A 26,741-nucleotide genomic window follows, 5' to 3' on the forward strand; every position below is an offset into this window, starting at 1 on the left:
AGAAAAGATTTTGTAAGATACATCCAAAAGCAAAATAGGCTGATAGTTGGAGCAGTCACTTCTGTCACCCTTCTTAAGAACAAACACCATAATGGCAACCCTGCAAAAAGACATAATTTGTTTGAAGCCCAAGATATTTGTATAGACGTCATATTGAACCTTCGCCCATAACGCCAGATTTGACTATAAAGTAAGATTCAAAAGGCCATTTGGGCCTGGGGCACTAGATGTTCTCGCCATTACTGTAGCACAATGAATTCCTTCAACATAATTTTTTAGATGTAACCAATTACCCTACATACAAACCAGTTTATTAATACTGTTTTTACCAGCTCCCCACCTAACACACTCTGCATATAGGTCTGTAAAAAACTTGATCCATAAGAAGCCTAATATCGGCTGGGTCTGCAGAGAAATCTGTGTTACTGAAGATTAAAAACAGGCCCAAAACAATGAGACGTCTTTATTTTCTAAACAATGCAGCATTTTTTCTGCGTCATTCTGGAATAAACTATGTCTTTGACCCTTCACCCAGCTGGTATAGGCTTGTCTCAGCTTTTTCACTCTGGCACACTCCAAACAACCCTTCTTACATAGCATTCTCAACTCCCTTCTCAACAATTGTTTCCTCAACTGTACTTCCAATTCAAACCTATGTAAGTGGCTTTGAATGGGTTTACCCGAGTCAAGTAGCTTAACAGAATGTACTCCCTTTAAAAGATCTTGAATGAGAGGCAACAATTCCTCTGCTTCCAGCTCCATAAACCAGCCTTATTGATAATTATTCTCAATGGCCTTATTAAACTTAAATGACCATGCTGGCTACAATAAAATAGAGTTATCGCTTGATCTAATTGCTAAATCTACCCTATTTATGATTGAGCCACAATATTGACAAAACAACTTGGCAATGGTCACTGCATTCCTTGGTAGTCACTTCAAGCTGTAAACATTGACTTGTAAGTTCAGATGACACGAGAATGTAATCTAGTGTTGACTGTGAGTTGCCTACCGACCAAGTGTATTTTGGAGGCACGTCACTGGGTAGATTACCATTCAGTATACACAAATGCCTTAGATCCAAAAAGTCCCCTAAAGGCATTGGCTCTATCACGGAGCATTTTTAATGATTTCCTCTTAGTACGTCCATTGAAGTATAATATCTAAACATGCACTGTTAAAATCACCCAATATCAGAATACCTGTTGCAAAGCTAGGCATGTACATTGCTAACATTTCAGAGATGATTTCCATAAAAGTAGATATTTCAGCCAAAGCAGGATTAAAATATATATTCAAAATAATATACATCTTCTAAGTGGATGCTACAAAGTCCCACCAAATAATGTTAACACCAGGATGTTTTTCCTACCCACAAATAAATTCTCCATAGAAGTTCCTAGGCAATTTCACCATGCACATAGCAAACCTCCAAAAGGACGCCAAGGTTTTCCTTTATGCGCTGGCTCATGAACCGCTAAAAAGCCGTTTAAGACTGGAGTATCCATCAAAAGAGTTTCCGGTAAACAAATCAAGTTAGAATCTGACCAGATCTCATAGCTATTAGCTCAATGATGATAGCCATACGTGTTCCATGTCACCACCTTGGTTACCATATCTCAATTATTACTAGATTTTTGTTTTGCTTGATCATGCAATGAGTTTATATATAAGACCAGTCATAGGACACTGAGCACTGCAGGGATTGGCTCAAGGTGTCCGTACCATCCAGCACAGCATCTACCAATATATTAATAACCAACAGATCACATGGAACAGGCCAGGATTTATTCATCTCCATCATATTGATGGTGTCAGATCCTCTGACATCGCAGCAACACCAAACCCCAAATCCCTCAAGCGCTGTAACTCCCCGAGGACTACATTTTTCGCGAATTGAGAATAACAACCTAATTTGACCATATCAACCCAAATAGGGTCGACAAATTCCACATGAGTCATGTCCCTTGATGAGATGAGTTTAAGCCTCAGGATTTCCCCAAACAATGTAAGTATATATTGCCGATTTAATGGATAGGTCCCTCTAAGCGCAAAACTTTGTTCCGGGTAAATATTAAACAATTTGTTCACTTCCTGGGGCATGGCTTGACTTGCCACTGGAGTCTCTACCATAGGGCATTTATGACCTATTTTTGTCAATTTTATTGCTTTATCAAGTTTACTTTCTGACTTTTTTACACCCAGAGTTGTTATTCCACCTGGTAACTGAAGTTGAGATTGTAACCTAGTTTGAGCTAAACACTTACTCGGTTTCTCTTCCAAAGATAGACAAATTGGAACCCTTAGCACCATCACCATATGAATTTGGCAGAAATTCTGGTGCCAAAGGTGAAAAAGCAGAGAAACACTGAGTAGAGCCTATCAAAGGCGATTCCACATCACCTTTAGCTCCATTAGATTCCTTTATTTTATTATTCACACAATCACTGACAGGTACCCTTTCTTCGTTTAAATCCTCAGAGTGAGTAGTATGTAAACTTAAATCTAGATTAATTGGAGAGGTAACCACATTCTTGGGCTTTATAGTTATCAAGCCTGTCTCAGCCTGCTTTATCGGACTCACTTTCTTTATATCCACAGCTTTAACTGTCTTAATGATTAAGTCCCTATCTAAAGCTTAGGGTAATTGTTTGGGCTTAGCACCTCTCTGATTCTTTCTTCTATTCTTCCCCAAGCAATTCGACGAGACTGAGGATTGCATTGCCAACTCAGACTCACTATTTGCCTCCATTATTAGAGAATGCAGGAATTTACGAGAGCCCTTACAGCCCTGCTTATTAATTTCTGCATTGTCCTCCAATAATCCCATCAGGTCCTCATCTTCTGACAAAGGTTGGTCAGCTAAAATTACATCTTTGTGTGATTCTAATGGACAAATAATATTATCTGTAGAAAATGGCACTACAATCTCCAGGCTGTCTCCCTTTTCCCCGTCCAATGCAGTTATACTTCTCTTATTGGCTAACACTGGCTGCGACCCCAAGGATGTCAACATTACAGGAGCGGATGGTTCGGTGTCACCCCCGGCTGCAGCATACACACAAACAGCGCCAGTAAAAGCAGCTTTCCCATAATTAGATTATATAGTAGTGTGTGATTGACTATTAGCCAGAATATACATTTCAATATAGTTACACTTTGCAGTCAATTCTTTCAATGTAGAGCGCATGTCTCATAATTAATACTATATAGTATCACAACCTCGATCCATACTATTAAGTAACCTAGTCAGCACTGGGAAAGAAAATACATCTATAGGTTGTTCCACGTTTGGGATATCCTGCTTTGGCTTTCTCAATTGATCAGCCATATCAACAGTCGAGTATCTCAAGTGACAGGGGGAACTAACTGATCCACCCAAATCACGCATGGTCGGGAATGACCGACCATCTGTAACAATTCCCGTAGATAATATTGATTTGTTTAATGATGAAACCAGCTGATCCTTAGATGTACAGTCAACTATAGTTCTATGCAATACTACTTCATCAATCCCCTCCTGTTTAAATTTTTGGAAGGAGCTAGGTTCCAAAGATAAACAAACTCTTTTTGCTAGTTCATGAGAAACCACTGGGGCCAAGATCGAGACATCTGCAACACATCTGATATCCAAACAATTTACGAGATCATCTGGATCTACTTGATCCAATGAACCTGAGATTTCAGAGACATGCCCACTCAGTATAGGACTCACTATATAAGGTTCCTGAGGCTCAGAGCTCGGCGCATCATCCAAAACACCATGAACCAAGGGCTGAACCTGAACACTAACCTCGGTGGTTTCAACAGTGTTAACTTCTTACCCCACTATCTGTGCATGCTGGTTAAGTTTCCTTCAGTACTTGGGTGCTTCTGCTGTGTTTCCACCTCGTTGGCCAAGATGGAAGTACAGTTCGTCAGTTTTACACAATCTACTTGTGGGCTTTTCTTACCTCCTCCCGCCTTTTTGTTTCCTAAGGGTGCTTGTTACTTCTCAAATAATATACCATAAGAGACTATTTCCACCGCTGTACCAGTAATGCTGGCAAATCAACCAATGATACTAATATAGATGATGTCGCATGTGACTGGCAGCCACCAATATCGACTTTCCGCTGTTGGTACTCTTATGGCAGTAAATAGGTGTCCACAAGCCAGCAAATGCCTCTTCGTTAACCAAAGATGGTCAACGGGCAATCCGAGGATGTGAACAGGATCCTTAACTGCATAAGAGCCTATACATCTTGAAGGAATAAAAAAGAACTTACAGATTCGTGTTGGCTATTTCTGGCATACGCCACGTACCATTCTTGGACCACTGCAGACCACCACCTCTGCACACACCTCTGCATCACACCAAAATATGTATTGGAAATAATAAATGCCCTTAGTAAATGGCCAGAGGCATTTCCACTGGAAATTGTTCTGCATTGACAGTTGATAAACATGTAATGAATTAAATCATTACTTGATTTGGTATTCTGGAGAAAGAAAACTCAGACAGTTGTTGACATTATTGCAGAGATGGCAGACATTATGTGACATGATGCAAAACCAGCAAAACCTTCACATACCGTTTTACCCACAGGCAATGGGACAGATCGAAATAATACATCAGGAATTTAAGTAATGTTTGTGAATGACATGCCTAGCACAGAGAAATTGATGTTGCATTTGACCCCAGAAGATCCAAAAACATTTCATGCATACAATGCAGAGAATATGCAGGATTTAGTGAAGGGGCTGCATAGCATCAGACAGGAGGTGTGGCAAAATCGGAAGGCATATGACAAAATAACTACGCAAGATTATGAGAAATCATTGGCGGTTAGGCAATTTTCAGTAGGAAATCCATTTACAGAACAATGCTTAAAATAATGTTCATAAAAGCAAGTGGTCAGGGCTTTCACAAACATAATTAGTCCTGTGGTTTATGCCAAAGATGTGTTCGGTGAACTAGGAATTTCAAAGAGTGTGGTGTCTGGCATGTTTACCTGGCATGGTTGTGTGAATGCCTTTCTTTCAGTCTGAGTGGGTCAGCTATCTTAAGAAGGCCAGAGGGAATGTAGAATGGTGCATGTTGTCTGACTTACCTGAGGCTCCAGATACTACAAAGAGGGTGACAAAGACAATGAAAGGTCCATTTAAAATATGATTGTGGGAGGGAAAGGACACTGTAGGGCAGATTCTCAAATCTTTTTTTGGCACAAGTGTGCAAGCCATCGCCTGACTTGTACCAAAAAATCAAGCAGCCCAATTCTCAAAGGGCATCTGAATGAGCACATCTTGAATGCACTCATTCCGATACCCTTTTCCTCCCTCCCCCCACTTTACACGTTTTCAGAAACAAGGGGGTGTTTCTGGGCATTTAAAAGCGCATACCAAATTCACAAACGGAATGCCCCTTTAAATGCTCAGAAAGGAGGGTCCTCTCCCTGCACCTTTTGAAACAGTCACGATAGGTTTTTGAAGTGTAACCGTGGCTGTCACACTAGAAATTCCGTCCCACAAACAGGGAGGGAAATGCTCTTTGAGTCATTTCAGTGAAGTTCACTCCCAGCAACCATACGGTAGCTGGGAGCCTGTCATACATTAGTGTCAGTAGTAGATGTAATGTTTTTCGGTTTATGTCACAGTATGCATCATTTTCTGATCCTCTTGATGATGTGGATAGAAGAGGATATGGGGAAGAGGCAGACGGTTGGTCTGGAATATTATGAACGGTTATGGATGTGACCATATTCCCCATTGGATGACAGCAGATACGGTTATATAAAATGGAAAATGTCCACTAAACATAACTTCACTTCTTTTGAGAGTTGTGGTTAAACGTATGATAAAAAGAAAGCATTTACAAATAAGAAAATTATGATAGATACTATGTTTATTGTGGTTCTTTGCACGAACAAGGAAGGGGATGTGTTTAGGAAAACCATATCATGTAAGTGCATAAATAATTGACACCTGCAACAAGAGGGCCAGATATAAATTGTTGACCATGGAGAGCTATGATATTTTGGGTTGCAATACATTTGAAGGGGAAGGAATTGAGATAGAAATATGGAAAAATGACAAAGAAAGTTTAAACGTGTTTTGTTTTGAGGGTTTCTATTAAGTGCAACATTCACCCAAGGGCATCTTGGCACTATTGAAGTCATAGACATTGAAACAATTGAGACCATAAAGGATCAACTCTTATGGGAGGCTGCATAAGTAGGTTTTTCCAGAAGGGCATGAGGCTGTCCTTATGAAGATTATGTAGCTTTATAGATCCCTAGAGACACACTGATCGAATACTAGAAAAGATAGACTCAAAACACACGTATGTGCACATGTAATATGCACGACTCTATGATCCGGCCTGGAAGGGGATACGAGCAGTGACAAACATGTCAGGGACTAAAGTAGTCATTTAAGCGAGTAGAAATATGACTGGGAAATAGCCACTTTATTAAAGCACAGAACCAATTATGCCGCAGTGCAACAGGTATTTTTGAGTAAAGGGATGGCATAATGTGTTGCATGCATATTATTGTGGGTAAGTGTGCAACACCAATAAGAACACAACAATAGCATATTGGTGACCACAGGAAGGCATTGGACAAGAGAATGGGAGTCAGATTATGATTTATAAAAATGCAACTCCATTAGTTCTCAAGGCATGATGAGGGGAGAAGGTTGTTGCCGATGCTGATTTCCGCAGATTGTGTTGGATACTATGAGCAATATAGAGAAAGGGATCATCGCTACAAATGCGAGCTCGAAATCAGAGGATCGGTGATAAATCTTCAGATGGAAGTATTGAAATTAGAGAATCATATTATCTATTGATATGACCCTACCCAACATCATCAGGGAAGAAACCCAGTGATAGTTGAATAATTGTACTGAGAATATATTTCCGCCGATGGACAAAGCAGTTATAAAAGTGATGGTAGAATTCAAAATGCAGAAAACGCATAACAGAGGCACATAAACTGTTATATCCTAAGTAATTTAAAGATAGCAATCAGATTATACCATGAGTGATGATATGTAGAGAATTTAAGGAGTGGAGTTTTTTACATCTCTTCACTGATATGATATGATATGATATGATAGGTTATTTATAATGCGCTTAATACCCAGAGGTTTCTAAGTGCGGACCCGGGGATCAAACCTGTGTTGGTCCGTGTCGTCTTGCTTCCAAAGCAAGCACGTTGCGCCTGAGCTATCGTCCCGTGACATTCCGTTTAGAGAAGAGAAAAATGGGGCAGGTGGGTTTTAGAGGAGAATATATGTATAGTGAGAATTCATATATGAGCTAGTGATCTATACCTGTATACACAAATGGGTATACGCTAGGCATAAACATAGGTCTCTTGTTAGGATATGTTCATGACTTTGGCAATGCTTGTGTTAATACAGAAAACACATGTCTTATTTTTCCTTCACTATGAGGTAAAATCCTCCAGCTCAGCCCCCACTCCTGGGTTTGCATGCACAGAGAACCTAGTTCTGTATTGATGTGGCATGTGCTCCCACAGAACCTTGGGGAGGTGTCTACCAATTCCAAGACGTAAATGCCGGACTGTGAGACTGAGGCCTTGGGAAGCAGGAGGCGGGATTGCAGACAAACACAGGTAATTCTTCAGCAAATGGTGCAAATGCTGCTGTGGCTTGTTTCCATGAGGTTATCAGGCATGTTTAGAGTTCCCTTGGTATGGGGTAGGGTGGACCATGTACTGGGGTAGTTGGTGTCATGACTGGCGCCAGGACTGCTGCAGGAATTTGCACACGAAGGCTCATTTTTGTGTATCACCAAACCCACAGAATTCAGGTCAACAATATTTGTGAATTGGTCTTTATATGCCCTGGGGACCAGTGAACGCATCTTCATATAAGGTTCATGCAGACAGGACACAGATAGTGTAGTAGAACTGTTCAAAGACTGAAGATTGGAGTTCTCTCTGAACCGTAAAGGAGGGGGGAAGGCATCTGATGCAGGGCATTCCAAACTCTTGGCGCAAAGGCTGCGTAGGCTTGTTTGTGATACCCCTTCTCTTTTCCTCTTGCCCTTCTATAGTGAAGAGGTTCTGGGGTGGGGAGACAGAGTGGGCAGGATGATGGGCCATGATGAATTTCAGCAATAAGTATTTGGGAAAGATGAGAAGTCTAACTCCAACTCCAACTGTTAAGTGTGACACTGTGGGCAATGTAAATGCACCTTTAGTAAACAATGCCAGGCTCTCTCCATGGTGAATACCCACAACAAACTCCTTGCTGGTGTACCATGCAACAAAGCAAAGAACATTGCAGAAAAGGCAGCGATTCCCACAAACATGATAGTCGCACGAGTCTACAGCATATTATCATGTGAGTGAAAAGCGCCTTTTAACCCACGTGGCCTTTCCTGGTAACCTTTATCCAGAGCATCACAACTCTGCTTCTCTCCACTGTTACACTGGCCCTCGAGCCTGGCAACGCTGCTCCTCTCCTATACCAGAGAGGCTCCACCCCCAACCTGTACGGCTGCTCAGAGAGGCCCCCACGGTCCCGCCTCCCTGGTGGCAATATCTTGGGGTGGAAAAACGACGTTGGAAACACTATTTGAAGCATTTCTTTTTTTAAACACTTATTATTACAATTCAAAGAGCAAAAAAGAGAAATCACTGAAAAGTTATTAAAGTACATGTTTACCTTCATTTTATTCCTGTCTTCTTTCGGGCAACTGCAGGTAGCCTCCCATAGATGGAAAAATAAAAGAGTAGAACTCGATAGATGGGAGACAGTTACTGTGTCGTGATGTTCCCATACATGATACCTGTGAGGAGAACAACGCTATGGTTACCGTCAGAACTCCCATAAAATCGTGGCAATGCTTGCCCATGTTCTCAGTTTTTATCATGGCATTAACATGGTTTGCAGATTACAAAATAAAATTCCATGTCATAAAACGCAAGGCAATAAATGCACACAAATTAATGTTGTTTTCTCAGAGAAAGTAATATCACTATTTTTGTATGTACTGTTTATGCTTCTTAAAGAATAGAAAAGTGATTGATTTGGATATCCACAAATATGAAGAGAAAACCTTAGCAAAGATGACATGGGGGAGTCATGTAAAAAAGTGGTAATTGCATGCATGGGACAAGCAGTGAGAGCATGTATGTGCGTGGGGTCCCCTCCATTCAATATCAATCATTTACAAAACATAGTAAAAAAAGAAGTGTAAGAAAAGGTTTTTGCACTCCGTTTTGCAAAACTTCCAAATGCTGGCTGTTTTTACACAGGAGAGAGTGCATTTACAATGGATTCCTAAGGAATCGCTGTTAGCAGGCTACAAAAAACCGCCAGATAAGTGGTTTTACGCCAGCGTGAAATGTCATCATTCCAATCTGAGAGTGTTTGTATGTTGGTGCAAAGCCCTTCCCCTTAAGTCTAACAATCTGATGTCAGCAATGGAAGTTTTGTTGTTCGTGATTGGCTTTTCTGTCTTGTTAAACAGTTTCTAGGTTTGGATGGAGCAAGCGTTGCTCATTGTAACGCAGAGAGAATGAAGATGCATACAAGAAAGGTGTTCTGGTGTCAGTCAGCTGCTCTGTCATGCCTGTCCAGTACATCCTGCGCAAAGCTCTCTTACAGAGATGGCCATTGTGTTAGTTCCAGTGAAGTTGCTTAAGGTGGTGAGATATTTTCTGAATATTGCTTTGATATATTGCTTCATATAATTTTATAGCTGTACACGGAACAGGCCACATTGGGGAGTGATTTGTTGAATGGCACTTTTAAGAGCATGTTTTGTATCCATGTTACTTGTTCAGTAATAATATCCCATACATGGTTAATGGGTGGCACTGTGAAGTCTCTTTCGAGTAAAGTAACTACAGCCAAGCTACACTTGTGCAACTTTTGTCCAGGTGAAATATAGGACTACACATCTGTGTTTTTTTTGTTTTTGTTGCACAGGCTTTTGAACATCATTGATACTGATTGATTGATACTAAGGGGAGCAGACACCTACATGATGCATGCCAAAAACTGCGAAATACATTTTGTGACCACAAAAAACGATGCAACATTCCCCTTCCTCCACCTCAAGATAGAACAGCCTATGAAGCTAAAGAGGGAGACCTGTGACAGAGGGGAAGCATGCCATCCCCTTGAAAAATGACTTGTGAGTGCAGAGGATCTGCCATTTTGTAAAAGTCATGGCTACTGTGTACTTTGGGGCTAGAGATGTAGAATGTTGCTTGCAAGAGCTCCTTTAGCTTAGCCTGCCTGGTGTATTGATATTTAATTCCACCTATGTGCTGCATTTATAAGTATTGTTAATTGTTTTTTTTTCACATGCTTTTGCACCAACTGAGTTAGTCCACTACAGCAGACCTCTAATAGGCAGTGTTGTGCAGTTGGACACCTACAAAGGATATATGGGGCACACTACCTCAAGATGTTAGTATGCCTCTGCTCTGTGTGACACAGTGAAACATCATGTTGTGAATCTGTGCCTCCTAATTTGTCACATGTTTTGCACCTGCCTTGATGCCATTTGTATTATTTGACCAGTTGCTGAGTCTTTGAGTTGATGTATACAAAGAGGTCTTGAACAGTGTACACGTGTGTTCCTAAATGTGAATTTGTTAAGCACACACAACTCCCATTCAATGTGTTAATATTTGCACATCTGTCATGGTACAGAAGTGTTTTTTGCACAGACAGTGGTTACTGCACACCCGTTTCTAGCATAGAACACATGTTTTCCTATGCACATTTGTCCAATGATCTCTAGCAATGAAAGCCTCAAAGGAGGCGCATAGTACACACTAACATGTGGGAGTGGCAAATAAAAGCAAGGGATTTGTTATGGGCACATTCTATCTTAATACAAATCAAATTGCAGTTGTTCTGTGTGCCTTCAAGGCCAGACACTTATTTGTTTATATTTCTTTGGGGAAAACAACAAATTATGTCAGTATTACAAAGGTAACTACTCTCCAAATTACAGTTTTTTCACATATTGTGTAGTACGTGTTCAGAATGTTTTTCGGTTTTACTTGTAACCATAACGTCCTTTAACAATGTTTTTTCATTGAATTTCATAGGTTTATATTAGTGCAACTTAACCATAACGGCCCTTTAACAAAATCATTTCACTGAATATATATGTATATATTTTACGGAAAAAACCTTAGTTACATGGACGTTAACGTGTGAACTTAATGCAACAAATCCCCTGAAATTCAGCTAAAGCCACGTTAACGTTGTGCCTCCTGTTGCGCAGCCTATGACCACAACAGTGCCGGTGCTTCAGTGAAAACACAGCTGGTAGGGGCCTGAACTCCTGGCAGGTCAGGCCTGCCGGGAGTTCCATGCCCCTACGGTATGTGCTACCGGCACCCTTATTTCCTGACTGCCAAACTCGTAATGAGGCCCCCTGGCTGTTACTGGCAGCACCTTTAAGGGGTGGAGATTGATTCTGCACAACCACCACTCACAGCTCCAGTGAAGTGGTAAGACCACATGTAAGCCAAAAAAGGCTGCAGCCCACTGTGGGGCAGACCATCCAGAAGCCGTTAGGTGCTACTTTGAGACATAGTTCACAGCATCTATCCCACATGTAGAATTTGTTAAAGTTCTCCCAAGGCATGGATGAGATCAGACGTACAGGCGAGCATGGAAGAGAAAAAGGGGGAAGAAAGAAAGCCTGGAGGGCACATGATGGCCACACACATCTGGGTATGCCGCGGAAGGTGCAAGGTGGCAAGAGAAAAGCACTGAGGTCAAGGTTGAAAGAAAGCAGATGACAGAAAATATCCTCACCCAGCTTGGTCGTGGAAAACAACAGCTAGGAGGAGCAGTCCAGTGAAGAGGAGGTGGAAACGCTTTCACCTTCCCGTGAAGATAAAGACAAAAGAGCTCTCAAGAAAAGAAAGACTGAGTAAAATCAGAAGGAGAATGGAGACAACTTTAACCCAGACACTCTCATTCATCCCTGGTCATCAGAATGGGAGACGCCAACGAAAATAACGGCGTACCGGATGAGGAGGTTTAGAACACCACTAGCCAAAAAAGCCAGAAACAAACTATAGACTGAGTGTCCCAGACCACATCTGCCAGAAGGAATTGCTGAAACACCTGAAATAGACAAAAGAATGCTCACCTGCATGTGCACATATACTAATCACACCAAGAAACGGCTTCATGCCAAGATAAATTACTGGATGTGTTGGGACCAATTACAAAGATACTCCACCAGGCTGATAGACTGAAAGAGAAAAGGAGGGAGCATATACCCTACGGTTCTGACGAAATGGGCACCACAAGCCATATGACTACTGCATATTGCAAACAGTACAATGACAACGGAAAGGAAAAGGTCCATCATAGTATAGATTAATCCTTAACTGAGCGAGCTAGCAACATCGAAGGCAGCAGCAGCCAAGGGCAAATTATATGGCAAATCGTTCATCAAGGAAAACCCTAAAAAAAGTGTTTTAATTTGTATTCATTCTTTCAGACTTTGTCCGTACCCATTTTGGTGAAAAATAAACATTTGTTACTTGATCTGCTTTGTTTGATTTTTATATAAATCACTAGCTTAAAAATCTTCGACTACATATCCTGCTGACATATTTCCACATACAAATAAAATAAACACCAAGGATATGTCTAAATTGATTGCAAAAAGCAATGAAAGAAAGTTATGAAGATGTGCATGGGTATGCTAAATATTTGCCTTAACTCCATGGAAGAACCATTGTCCTCGGAAAACTGTCACTGACAGCTGGCAGTATTTCCTTGTCAAGTAGCATTGGATTAAAAGGGACATTAAAATAGTTCAGTGTGTTTCCTACGGTAAACTATTGCAGATGGAAGCTTCCAATAAACCATCCCAAACTTTTGCAACCTCTAATTTGATTAATCACCTCATCCAGTTCCATTACGACAATATAGAGGAACCCTATAGGAAGGCTAATTTCCATCAAAATGTACAAACCCAAGGCCTATACTCTGCGCACATGTATCTGCTGTAGAAAAGCATGTCTCTGTCACTCTCTTCCACTTCTATTGCTTCCTCTGTTCCATCCACCTCCACCCAACCTCGTTCTATTCTACCTATACCCAATCTGCACGACTGCAAAGTAATGTGCTTGAAATATGATAACTGCATGGTTACAGAAGAGCTATTTCAGAACACGAATGAAAACGACAATAGCTGCCACTACAAATATATATATATACATTTTTTTCAGTGACACTGTTTTTTAATCCCCTTATTTTACAAAAATACTCATAAAAAGAGTAAGCACAACAAACCAATATTTCAAATATTAATTGTGGACTGAATTGCATTGCTGAAGCCCATATTTCACCGGTACATTTGTGATGTCATCTTTGTTGTCCTGGGTGTTAGTCTTAGCTGTGCACAGAGGTGGCGCAGGTTATGGTTGCTTAGCTTCCCATAACTGGCGAATTTCAAGGATTTTTCTGTTTTACTTGGAACCATAACGTCTCTTTAACCAATATTTTTCAGTGAATTTCATAGGTTTTTATTAGTGCAACGAAACCATAACGTCCCTTTAACAAAGTTTTTTCTGTGAATTTCATAGGTTTTTATGAGTGAAAAAGTTTCATGATGTTACATCACTGTATATATACGTTCTTAATAATTCCTCTTTTAACATATATGAAAGAACTGTCAACTTCCTTTAACAAACATATTTTTTGCAAAGCATACTGATGTGTGTTGTTATCAGCAGTGCATGCTGGGAATGCAAGTCATGGTTGAATTGTCTTTGGCATGAGGCTCGACCATGACCCAAGCCCCACCAAACCACCTCAGTTATCCACTGCACCTACCCTGCCTCCTAGTTCAGTGTTCACTATACCCTCATAATGTGACCAATAGCAAGTGCTCATGACTTGCAGCCATGGCCAGTTTCCACAACCCATGGGGCATGGGCTTCGGCCATGCCGCATTCCCCAATAAGCAAATCAGAGTACACATTTGCATTTGCCAAGGGCCTGCCCACTAGCCAGACACAAAATGTATATCACTCGTTTTTCTACTTACATTCTTACACTTTGGAAAAATAAAACACAAGACATATTTCCAAAAACATGCTTTCAGGTCCTTGCTAATGCTCGACGCGCAAGATTGTTGTAATTTAGTCCACCACTTCAGGCTGTAACCGCAAGCAGAATATATTTTCCCATTGAAACCTACCGCTTCAGTCATGCTGCATGCCCCAATAAGCAAATTACAGTGCACATTTCTCCTTGCTGACGGCCAGGCCCATTGCCCAGACACCAATGTTATATCACTGTGTTGTGTACTTACCAAACACTTTCAAAAAAATAAAACCCAGGACATATTTGCAAAACCATGCTTTGAAGTTCTTGCTGACCCTCCTTGTGCATATTTGCTGCAATCCCATAACCTGTACCCACAAGCAGATTTTATTTTCCCATTCAAACTTATCTCAATTCCAAAAAACTTTACCACATAGCTGGTCCCTGGTGGCCATGCCCACCTTAACCCCATTGCTGGTTCCTCGTGGTCATGGACAGTAGTCAGAATGACCCGGAGAATCTGGCCACTGCCCTTGACCACAGGCTATACCTCTGTCACCAAAGGTATATCAGTATTTGTTTGTATCTAGATTATGACATTTTTCAAAAAATAAAACACTGACACATTTGCAAAACCATGCTTTTAGGTCCATGCCAATGCTCTTTGCACAATTTTGCTGCAGATCCGCTCATGTTTTTGTGGTTGTTGAAAAGTGCGAAAATGTACGTACATAAAAAATATAACTTAGCCCAGACTTCACAAAATGCATTCAGACTTTGCAAGAACATTCAATGTTGGGTTGTATAATATTTCTGAAAACCTGCGTCCACATTCGTCAAATGGCACCATATTTATAAGCCTTTAAAATATTTTGGGCCTGCCCTCTAATTGCGTTCCCTCTTGACAGAACAGCACCACACTTTGAAGAACCATTCATAGTCAGGCCTAGAATGAAATTTCCATATTTCATGCAGTTACATTGAGTGGCGCCAAATTTATAAGCCATCCAGAAACTGCTTTTCAACAACCCTGTTATGCAGAAATAGACATAGATGTCCCCTAAACATCTCAGATGTTCACAAACATCACTGGACTGCCCCAGACATTCGGACTGTTCGTGGACATCAGATTTGAGAAAACACCTGTTTTTTGGGCTTTTAAAGGCCATATCCCATCCCATCCTCATTTCCCCTCACGTCCCCAAAGATTGTTTCATTAGTTTGACAAGTGTAATGTTGTGTTTTTTAATATGTTTTTACCACAGTGTCTGCGGACTATGGGCACTGTCTGCAAATCCAATATGGCAGGCGTCTCCAAAAATCTGACACACCTCACGCTTTTCACCATCCAATCAGCGGGCGCGTCCGATGCCCACGGACATCACACCGGAGACCCGTCTACGGACCAACCAGGAAAGTGAGTCAGCGGACCTAACCCATATATCAGAAATGTAGTTTTACCTACTTTTTGGCCATTAAAAAAAAAAAAAAACTACGGCCGGATTTACACCAAAAGCATGCTTTCGGAACCAAGCCGCCACTTCTGCAGCAAATGTGGTGAAAATCCATCCAGTGGTCTTGGCTGTAGGCATGAGCAACATTTATTTTCCATTGTGTCTATGGGAAAAGCCAAACATTTTGGGACCACCCTATAACTTTGCCCCCCTGCACAAAACCTCACCAAACTGTGCAGAATCAATCTGGTGGGCCATATGGTATTGTGAGGATTCATCAAGGGAAGCCAAAGTTATAAGATGCCCAAAAGGTGCTCTTCCTAGGAGTTGAGCAATTTAACCATAACCACACACCCTCTACTGCAGACCATGTAATATAAATATATATATATTCAGAACATCCTAATAGTTATGGTGGGTTAAAAAAGGTTTATAAAAACCTTTCACCTGAAATGTGAAAGTTGGAAAGTAGATTTGGGCCAAGTCACACATTCCACAACGCTACCTAGAAGCGATCTCTGGAAGTTCACCTCTAGTTCTGAGACACATCAGCAAGGCATTGTGGGTATGCAAATTACTCCAAAGGTAAGCCTTTTTCTCCAGGAAATTGAGGGCAGTGCTACTCTATACATAGCTTAATCAACCCAAGACAGACATTTTGCAAAGCTGTCGGGCAACCAGATACCTGGTTTTACCCTTGTTCTCAGTGCAGTAAAATCCTGGCAACCTTGTGGCTAGCGCAAAGGGCAACTGCAATCAAAATTATTTTTTTCTGAATTGGCACGAAATGAAAACATCTTGTCGTAGACTTTTTCTCCCAAACATCTTACATTCTGTTATCTTGGCAAATGGCAATAATGATTGTAAACGGCGAGTAAGACAACTTAAGCGTGCTAAACAAACACAGAAAAAGAAATGCTCTTAAAAATGCACCCACTGTCTTATCTTACATTCAAACAAAATACATTGTTGGTGAGTTCACTTCTCATAGAAAACGCAGTTATAGAAATAACATTCTGTTGTTTGTTTTTCCAGCTTATAGCGGAACTCCGAAGGTTAATGATGACAAAAAGCAAGAACGAATTGGAAATGAATATGGTGTATATTTTACAAGCCATCTAATATTCAGGCATTTATCAAAGTCTCTCGCAGATGCCTGGACTAAAATACATTGGCTCTTATTAAGAGCTACTGTATGCAGTTACCGACTTTACCTTGCTATTCGAGCAACCTATTTAAAGTAAGGAACACAGTTTGGTCCTCTGAGGCTCAGTGATTCAGATCAGGTAAATATATCTAACAAGCCTTCAATGAAGCACTGGGACATTAAAAAAATCATTAAAAAAAATTAAACACAGCTGTACTCCTTTGTAGAAGATGCTTTATTTAATCTCAAAATCACGAGCTTCCTGTTTTTCAAAGTAGATTTAACCATTCGTTGTTTGCATGTGAAGTTATGCTGTGAAAAATGATGAACTATTATGTGGCGGGATATGCTGTTGTGTGCAGTGCTGTGCTATGCTACGAAATTTGAAAACAGTGCTAAGAACAAAACACTGTCATTTTTTTGTTATTTGCAGATGTGTGCTTTAAAAACCTGATGCCTTGTTTACTCAAGGATCCTTCCTCAGGCATCTTGTATTTCAGCATAAAATGGAGATCGAAGGTCTAGAATCCCTCTAAAGCCAGTCATTACTTTGCCTAATTGGGTAAATGCCTACAACCTCCCTCTTAACTGCCAATCTCAGCACGCCAACAATTTAGCATGGACATGGTGCACAATTGGGTAAGGGGTCCTTCCAGCAGAACTCACTGTTTGTTTCAGCCTGAAAAGTTACTGTCTGACCCAGGGACCGCATCAGGGCCTTTTAAAACTTTCAGTTGAAATCCTGAGACTATAGGGGGGCGAGTAGCTGCCCCATGGGGCCAGTCTTATTATACAGATACACACTATTTTCATGTGGGACAATAAACGTGCACAGGGTGGATGCTACAGGCTGCCTTTGCTGGCATCATCAGGCCATCAACCGGGGACGTCATTTCACCAAAACGCCAGGTGTAGTGGAAGTGACATCACACAATCCTTGACCTCTGATGACATCACAGGAAGTGATGTCATTTGACCCAACCCTGAAGTGACATCAAAGGAAGCGAAGGAACACACCCTTTCACCCCTTGATAAAACAGGAAGGGGCATCACATAACATTGTTCCTACGTACACAACGAAAAATATGGTTATGATATCACTATTATGTGATATACATTTCATACAAGAATGGATCACCATATGTATCGTTAATATCAGTGTGTGTAGGCACATATTACCAAATTACTGTGACTGCAAGAAGACATCCAAGGCCAAATGATAATGATGTGTTATTATAAAGCACTTATGCTTAAGCGCTTTATATAGAACAAATGTACATACAATATCACCCAATCAATGTTGGTACTCATTTATCGACCTCAGAAGGATGAAAGGCTGAGTTGAGGTGTTTAAGAACAGACTAAATCAGGGACTCACCCCTGAAGTGTGCCTGAAATTAAAAACCTTTAATGAGTCTAGTAATTGTTGAATAGAATTCCAGAAAGACAAATCATTTGTAATCCCTATTCATTCTTATTTAGGGTCACTACTCAAAGTGTTACACTAGTGCAACCCCCTGTTCTTTTAAGAGGCCTGAAAGATAAAGCCAGCCACTCCAGAAACAAAGAGCCACAGGGGTAGCAAGGGAGTCCTCAGGGGTCGCAGTTGCAACCCGGAAATGACGTCCCTGCCATCAACTCCTTCTTGCAGTCTCCAGCAGTTCTTAGCACCTCATTGTCTTTATATTCAGGTTTCCCCTATATTAGCACCCTGCTGTCAAAGAGTGATTAATACATTTTCAGCAGTAGAGGCGCTGTGGGGGGAAGGGGTCTGGATGGTTGGCCGCCGCCCCAACCCGGCTCCTCCCTTGTGCTCTTTTTGCCCCCCTCCCTGCTACTACAGTGCTGTAACTTATTATTATTATTTGTTCAAATAATGGCAACGCAGCACGCTGGGTGTGCGGTGCAGCACGTCGCTTTCAGAGGTTGCTGAGCAACCATGTTACTGAATTGTGCATCACTGGTGTACTCTGGGTGTCGTAGTCCTTCCAGGATGTGCCAGCATTGTGGGCATGGATTGCTCGTGTCTGGCGCCCGGTGCTGTAACAGTGTCCTTTCAATGGGAAGAGGGAAGGGAAGACTTATGGTAAGTGTTTTTGTGTGTTGTGTATGTATGCTTGCTGTGTTTGAATGCAATGCAATATGCGTTTGTGTGTGCCTGTGTGTAAGACTAGTTGAGTGAGTCTGGGTGCATGTATGTATGTGAATGTTAACATCTGTGTGTGTGTGTGTGTGTGTGTGTGTGTATGTGTGTGCACTTGTTTGTGTGCAGGTGTCTGGGCATGAGTGTGCATGCATGGTGCATGTGTATGTATGGTATGAGATTGGGAGTTTAGGCACTGTAGCATTATGCTTCATTGACCATTGCTGGTATAGATAGGTTATGGAAACACTTTCATTCATGTGTTTTACATGGACCATTACTGGCAAAAAGAGATTGTGGCTGCAGCCTCATGCAAGGGGTTCACAGTGACATAACTAGCATAGATAGGTTCTGGCAGCATCTTCTTGCATTTGATTTACAGGGACCAATACTGGTAAACCGAGACTGTCGCAGCAGCCTCATGCAAGGGGTTTACAGTGACCTTTATAGGCAGAGATAAATTGTGGCCGAAGCTTCATGAAAATGGTGTAAAGTTCTTCTTTGTAGAGTTTTTTTGGTGACATGGCATTTACTGGATTATTTCATGTGTTACTATAGACAACTAACTATTGATTGTATGCCTTTTCTTAAAGACTGTGCTGCAAGATGCATACATTCAATACATTATTTAAACTTTTTCTTGGGGGACTCTGCTTCTTCTTGAATTACCCTTAATTATTTTGGGCTCCCTCTTTACAATTGGTTGATTGTGCTAATTTGAAGAAGTATTTAGGTTCCTCCACTGAAACTATTCACCAGACATGACTGTCTATGAATCGGTTTTGGATGAAAAGTCTGAATTAAAATTACCGACCCCACCAAAAGACCTAAAACACACACCACGAAAAGTTCTAACTACCAAAAGTTTGAACTTTTCGTGGTAAGTGTTTAGGTGTTTCGGTGGGGTCGGTATGGGCCCTGGTGTGTGTCCCCTGCCAGTAAAAAACAAAAAATGCTGGGGGCTGTGGGGGTGTCCCCGGCAACACGCTGTTCATTATACTATTTAGTATAGTGAGCGGGGTGTTGCGGGGGACACCCCTGTATCTCACCCAAGCAAAAAGAAAAAGAAAAGAAAAAAAGAAACAAAAGTTGAGGGCTGCAGGGATGTCCCCCGCAACACCCCGCTCACTAAACTATACAGTATAGTGGGTGGGGGTTGTGGGGACACCCCCGCAGCTCACCCAAAGTAAAAAAAAAAAGAAGAAAAGGACCCTGCAACGCCGGTTCCCGATCACGGAAGTGAAAGGGAACCGGCACCGCAGAGACAGTGTGTCTGAAAGGAAGGTAAGTACGGGGCTGGGGATGTGTTGGCGGTGTGAGTGAGTGAGTGAGTGTGTGTGTGTGTGTGAGAGTTTGAATCTGTGTGATTGTTTTTTTTTTTACTTTATTTGTTGATTGTGCATCACCTCACAGCTACAGTACATATTCAGTATTATTCAATATCCAGTACAAATGGGTATTTCTTATGCATATCACGGTTCTTTAGTTTAACACAATCAGGTTACGTTCTGTGGGGCTGTCTTCATCTGGCAGCACATCACATAAATATATTCTAAACAGAGTCAAAATGTCTTTCGGCCTACTTGTTCTGGGTAGCATCATCACATACTGTTCCTCATACTCATTTATATAAGTTCTCGAAGAAAATGGTCTATGCGTGGCGCGTGTGGGCTTTTTTCCAGTTTTGAAGTATGCATTTCTTAGCTACTGCACATGTTACATTGAATAACCTTCTAGTCCTCTTTGTCTTTTTTCCGATATCACTGAACAGGTATTTCTGGGGTGTGAGGTCTGCTGGAATCTGTGTCATGTCCTCAAGTATCTCTGCTACTTCCCTCCAGAACTCAGTGATCAATGAGCAGGCCCAGCACATATGATACATATCGGCTATGGGTTTTCCACATTTCTGACAACCTCTGGTTATCGTACTCGTTATTTTGGCCATTCTAGCCGGTGTGTAATGTAGTTTGTTCAATACTTTGAACTGTATTAAACGAAGACCTGCATTCAACGACACTTTTTTTGACATCAATCAATATCTTTTCAATTTTTCCTCGTCGATGACCACACCCATATCTGTTTCCCAGGAGGTTTTAATTGTATTTGATGATTGCGTATGTATTTTTATTATGTTCTTTAGCTTAGTTATCCCAGTCCCCGTTTGTGAATATAAGGATTGAAAACACTCATGTGGTGTGGGTTCGTCCGGAAATGATGGCCATTTTGCTTTAAATGCGGACTTCATATGATGGTATTGTAGCATTGCGAGCTGGCCTCCCCCCACCGTGGTTGCGAAGTCTTCTGGTGTGACAAATTTCCAATTTGGGATTGTATTTCTCATCTTGATCTCATATTCAGGGACCCATGACTTTTGTATACATTTATCATATGTAGGCATAATCCCAGGGTAGTTCCATAGTGGAGCCTCCGAGTTGTAAGGTGTGTCTATTTTTAGCCTCTTGCAGATCATGGCCCATGCATTAATCGTGGTGCTTACGGGGTTGAACCTGCATGCATCTTTATGTCGTGTTGTAAATAATATGTAGCGTAGGTCTGTTGGGCGTACTGAGTGTCGCTCTATAGGGATATGCGGTGTAGTGTCTGCTGCGTCCAGCCAGTACTTGGCGTACTGCACCTTGGCTGCTAAGTAATATAGCTCGAAATCCGGTGCCGCTATGCCGCCCATCTCGTATGGCTCCACAAGATTCTCCCACTTCATTCTAGTGGCACCCCCATCCCACACGAACGCCGTCACCATTCAACGCAAATTATCAAAGAACTGCCTACCAGGCCAGATCGGGACGTTGCTAAACACATATAAGAGTTTAGGAAGAATGACCATTTTAAGCACCACAACCCGGCTTATCAATGAGATGGGGAGCTAAGCCCATAGTTGGAGCTTCACCATGATCGTGCGCAGGAGTTGTTCATAATTATCGATATATAGGGACATCCTATCCTTGGACATCAGGATCCCTAGGTATCTTATACTCGCAGGTGACCACCGGAGGCCATGAGTGTTAGTTTGGCAATTGATAGCGGATGTTAATGGGAACATTTCAGATTTAGAAGTGTTTATCTTGTATCCTGAATACTCTGCGAATTCATGCATGGCTTCCAGTAAAGGGCCGAGGTTTTTGCCCGGTTCACGAATGAATAGTAGTGTATCATCTTCGTACAAAGATATGGATTGGGTGATTCCGGCCATTCTGATCCCCCTTTGTTTATGTTTTTGTCTAACAGCTGCAGCTACTGGCTCTATCGTCAGGACAAACAGAATGGGGGAGAATGGGCATCCCTGCCTTGTGCCTCTTCCCAGGTCAAAGTGTTGGAGATCATATGATTGGTGAATACCCTTGCCTCTGGGGAGGCATATGGTAGTTTGACACATCGAACAAAATATGGTCCCATCCCAAATTTCTGAAGTACCACAAATAGGTACGACCAGGATACCGAGTCAAAAGCCTTTTCGGCGTCTAGTGATATAACCGCGGCCTGTGCCTCCGGCCTGATCTGGGCCATGCTCCAAACAAACCAAAAACACGAACGGAGGTAGAAGGGAAGGGTGATCCTGTAATAAACCACCCTCATGAAGGTCAACAACCTTTAGTACTTGACAATAAGATCAAACAGGCATCTTGTTTGTTTTCCACATAGTTGACCATAGGATCAACAAAGTGATTGTAAAAACAACTACCCTATTCCATTAAATTAACAGGCAGTTTCTAGAAAAGATAAATACTTCTTTATTTATAAGAGAAAGGGCAATCATAAAACTATGTGCACAGGCAATCAACAATGATAAAAATAAAGAAAAAAATAAAGAAAAAACATCAGTGCAAAATCGATAAACAGTTAGTCTAGAGTGTGGGGGGCAGAACAAGGTAACTGTCCTCCAAAGTTTTAGGTATTTTGTACTCAAAGTGTCTTAGTGAGGTGCAAAATACGCAATACTTTTGTCTAAATAAAAAGGGTTAACTCAATCAAATAATATTCTATCATTCAACATTTTACACACACACCCTTCTCAACATTCAATCATCCATGACTCCAAACAACCTGTGTAAACTCAGTGCGGTGGATCTTGTTTGAATAAAGCCGCACTGGTCCGGATGGGTAAGCGTGGTCATATTGGGTAGCAGTCTAGCAGCGAGTACTTTCGCATATATTTTCGCATCTGAGTTTATCAGGGAGAGAGGTCAGTAAGAGGACATTTCATGAGAGGGACGTATAAGTTTCAGTAACACTGTGATGATTGCCTCCCTCATTGTTTCAGGCAACGATACACACATCAACGGTTCTTCCCACACAAGAGTCAATATTGGGGCCAGTTCAGAACAGTATTCTTTATATAATTCCGCACCCAGTCCATCTCGCTTCAGCGATTTCTTCACATGTTATTGGTTGCTCAAGGGCTAAGGCGCTCTCAATTGAAAGCGACGGGAGTGTAATGTCATCTAATTAATTCCTTGTTTCCGTCTCTGGGCTTGTGTCCAATTTGCATATAGATCGGTATAAAATTTTGTAAATTCTTTGTTGATTCCCTCTTCATCGTTTATGACCTCCCCATTTCCCGCTATAATGCTGGTGATCGGTGAATGGTACCGTTCATTCCTCTGGAGATTTGCTAGGGAGCGTCCTGCCTTATTGCCCTCTCTGTATCTACGTGCCCTAATGGGTGAAGCCATGTATTGTAGTTCTCTGGCTGCTAACTCGTTGAATTTTTGTAGGAGGACATTGATCTCGGCAAGGGTCCCCTTTTCATGCGTTCCGCTGTATTCATTCTCTAAGTCTTTAAGGTGTTTTTCTGTGTCAGTTAATTCTAATCTGACAGCTTTCAGGAGTCACGTGGTTTTTGACATTATGGCCCCCCTTACCCATATTTTGAAGGTTTCCCACAGTATTGCGTATTTGTCTACAGACCCTTTATGAGAATTCTTCTATTTCAGTGGGCAGTGATTCTGCCACATTCGGGTCTTTGAGGATGTCTGGGGGCATTCTCCATCTTCTGGTGGGGGGGTTTGATATTACGCAGTGTTACCTCTAAGGAGATTGAGGAGTGATAGGACAGTGTACGGGGGTGAATGTTGCAATGATCTACCATATTTGCCAGGTGGGCTGAAATAAACCAATAATCGATTTGTGACTCTGTGTCGTGTACCGAGGAGTAAAATGAATATTGCCTCTCCAGTGGGTGCAGTGCTCTCCAGGCATCAGTGAGGGATAGTTGCATCAAAGTCTGATGTAGTACATTGGCTGCCCTGGTGAGAGTCCTTTGTTTAACAGAGGATCGATCTAGCGATACATCGTGTATAGTGTTGAAATTCCACCCTCATAATATATCTTTATTGTCCGCTGGGCTGATCTCGTCGATTCCATTTACATAGAAGTCCAGGTCATCTATATTAGGCCCGTAGGTGTTAACAAGGTCTGTGCTGCTGATTTCTGTAAAAGCGTTTCCTTAAACGCCAACGTTTTGCTGTCTAATATTGTGCTCAAGTAGCATTGCGAGCTCTCTGCTCTTGCTACACTGGTGCCTGCTTCCTGGAGGAGGCGGGGCCCTCCAGCCTCACGTGACGTATCACGTGACATCCACCGGGCCTCAAAACCAGCCCTAAACCAGCCGAGGGGTGTGTGCTGCTGATTTCTGTAAAAGCGTTTCCTTAAACGCCAACGTTTTGCTGCCTAATGTTGTGCTCAAGTAGCATTGCGAGCTCTCTGCTCTTGCTACACTGGTGCCTGCTTCCTGGAGGAGGCGGGGCGCTGCAGCCTCACGTGACGTATCACGTGACATCCACCGGGCCTCAAAACCAGCCCTAAACCAGCCGAGGGGTGTGTGCTGCTGATTTCTGTAAAAGCGTTTCCTTAAACGCCAACGTTTTGCTGCCTAATATTGTGCTCAAGTAGCATTGCGAGTTCTCTGCTCTTGCTACACTGGTGCCTGCTTCCTGGAGGAGGCGGGGCGCTGCAGCCTCACGTGACGTATCACGTGACATCCACCGGGCCTCAAAACCAGCCCTAAACCAGCCGAGGGGTGTGTGCTGCTGATTTCTGTAAAAGCGTTTCCTTAAACGCCAACGTTTTGCTGCCTAATATTGTGCTCAAGTAGCATTGCGAGCTCTCTGCTCTTGCTACACTGGTGCCTGCTTCCTGGAGGAGGCGGGGCGCTGCAGCCTCACGTGACGTATCACGTGACATCCACTGGGCCTCAAAACCAACTCTAAACCACCCTAGCGGCGTAAAGCCCTGTGGAGTTAAGCCCTCTGGCTGTTATATGGCTGTTGTGCGTGTTGTGCCGATGCTACCGAAGGAAGATTAACTTACAGGATCCTAAGTAAGCAAACCAGTTATTTCAGTGAAATATACATTGTTATCACCTGGCTGGGGGGAGAGTCGGACTAAGGCCGCTCCTCAAGCTGTCGGGTGTTCCCATTCCGGGTGGTACTATCGGATTGACACTTAGATACTATATTTCTTGACATTTGAACTCTACTCTTCAACCATTCATTAACTTTTATTATTATATGACTTGTGACGATAATTTTAACCAATCAAACTAATTATTTTCTTTATGAAATTGTATAACTTTGGTTTTTATTCGCTCCCATTCTAATTGATGGTATTGGCTGCTCATTTTATAGCTCTATTATTTGCTGATCCCTGATATTAGTTTAATTCATTTCTGGGGCTGCGAAGGCTTCTTCCCCCCTGTTAATTTTAAGAAAAGGAGTGTACTATAACTACTGAATTGATTAGGTCCTAGGTATATTTATTATAGACTCACTTGTGATAGGATTGATTTAAATTTTGGGTGATTCGCCTTCTTAGGAATTAATAGCTATTCCTTCTTATTTATATATATCCCCCCTAACACTCTACTAACATGGCCCAAAGTCCTTGCTCACATAATTTGAGATCTAAAAAGGGGAAGAAAAGTGTACCCACATCTAATATTAAATTAGGAACCCAGAAGCCTGGTAAAGGGAAAAAACTAAAAAAGGGAAGTAAGAATGAGCCTATTTGTGAGACTAAAGGAGTATTAGAACAACCTAAGATACTTAGCTTTCTTACTGTAAAAGAAAAAGTAATGGCACCTGACAATGTACTCCCCCTCCCTTTCTCCTCTAATAGCTCGAGGATTGACAATGTATTACCTCCCCCTCTTCCCTCTAATAGCTCTATGATTGACAATAATTCACTGTTGACATTAGTACATAAATGCAGGCGTCAATCTATGGGAACGGGAACAAATCTGGAAATTTCTGCAGTAGAAGATACCGACATGAATAATAGTATCGGTACAAATATGTCAGCTTCTCCAGATTTGGATAAATTTGCCCAGAGAGAAGTGGAATTTAATTCGAGCGATGAGTCTTATAATTCTATGGGTAACCTCTCTGAAATTTCTGTTAACAGTGATAGAAGTAGGGTAATTGAAAACTCACTTAAATCTGGTGAGAAATTGGATGCCCTAACTACCACGATGGATGTCCTCTTGACCATTTGCACTAAATTGCTTAAAGAACAGAGTGACACAAAATCATTGGTATTGCAGAATATTGATAACACCAGATCTCTTGGGATTATGATAGAGGAATTCTGTGGAAATGATTTTAAAAAGGGGGAAAGGCATACCGTGGGGTCTAATGAGGTGTTAGGAGACTTGAGTGAGTTGGTTTTGGTGGTTGAAAAAGAAAATGAGAATACCACTGTACAGACTAATACTTCCCACTCGGAACAACTTAATTCAAGGGAAAACTCGGCTGATAAGACTAGTATTAGTGTGAGGGAGGTAGAAATAAGGGTAGCTCAAGGCTCTAGGAGGCGTACTAGGCGAAATAGAAAAAATAAAAAATCCACCCGTAAGAGGATGGTGATGGACAAGACTAAAACTACTAAGACTGCTAAAAAAAATTCCCTGGCTCTAGCAAATACCGCCCCT

General features: G+C 41.7%; 1 protein-coding gene across 2 annotated transcripts in view; it reads right to left on the bottom strand.

Moving 5' to 3' along the window:
• The window catches only part of PTPRE (protein tyrosine phosphatase receptor type E), a 2,259,327-nt gene that overhangs the window by 1,632,751 nt on the left and 599,835 nt on the right, over positions 1–26,741 (bottom strand). For both annotated transcript variants that reach the window (XM_069611476.1, XM_069611477.1), the window contains one exon: positions 8,680–8,803. The gene's annotated coding sequence lies outside the window, so the exon portion shown is untranslated. The remainder of the gene's footprint in view (positions 1–8,679; positions 8,804–26,741) is intronic.

The sequence above is a fragment of the Ambystoma mexicanum genome, chromosome 8 (genome assembly GCF_040938575.1).
Source record: "Ambystoma mexicanum isolate Mex_15411 chromosome 8, UKY_AmexF1_1, whole genome shotgun sequence".
NCBI lineage: Eukaryota > Metazoa > Chordata > Amphibia > Caudata > Ambystomatidae > Ambystoma > Ambystoma mexicanum.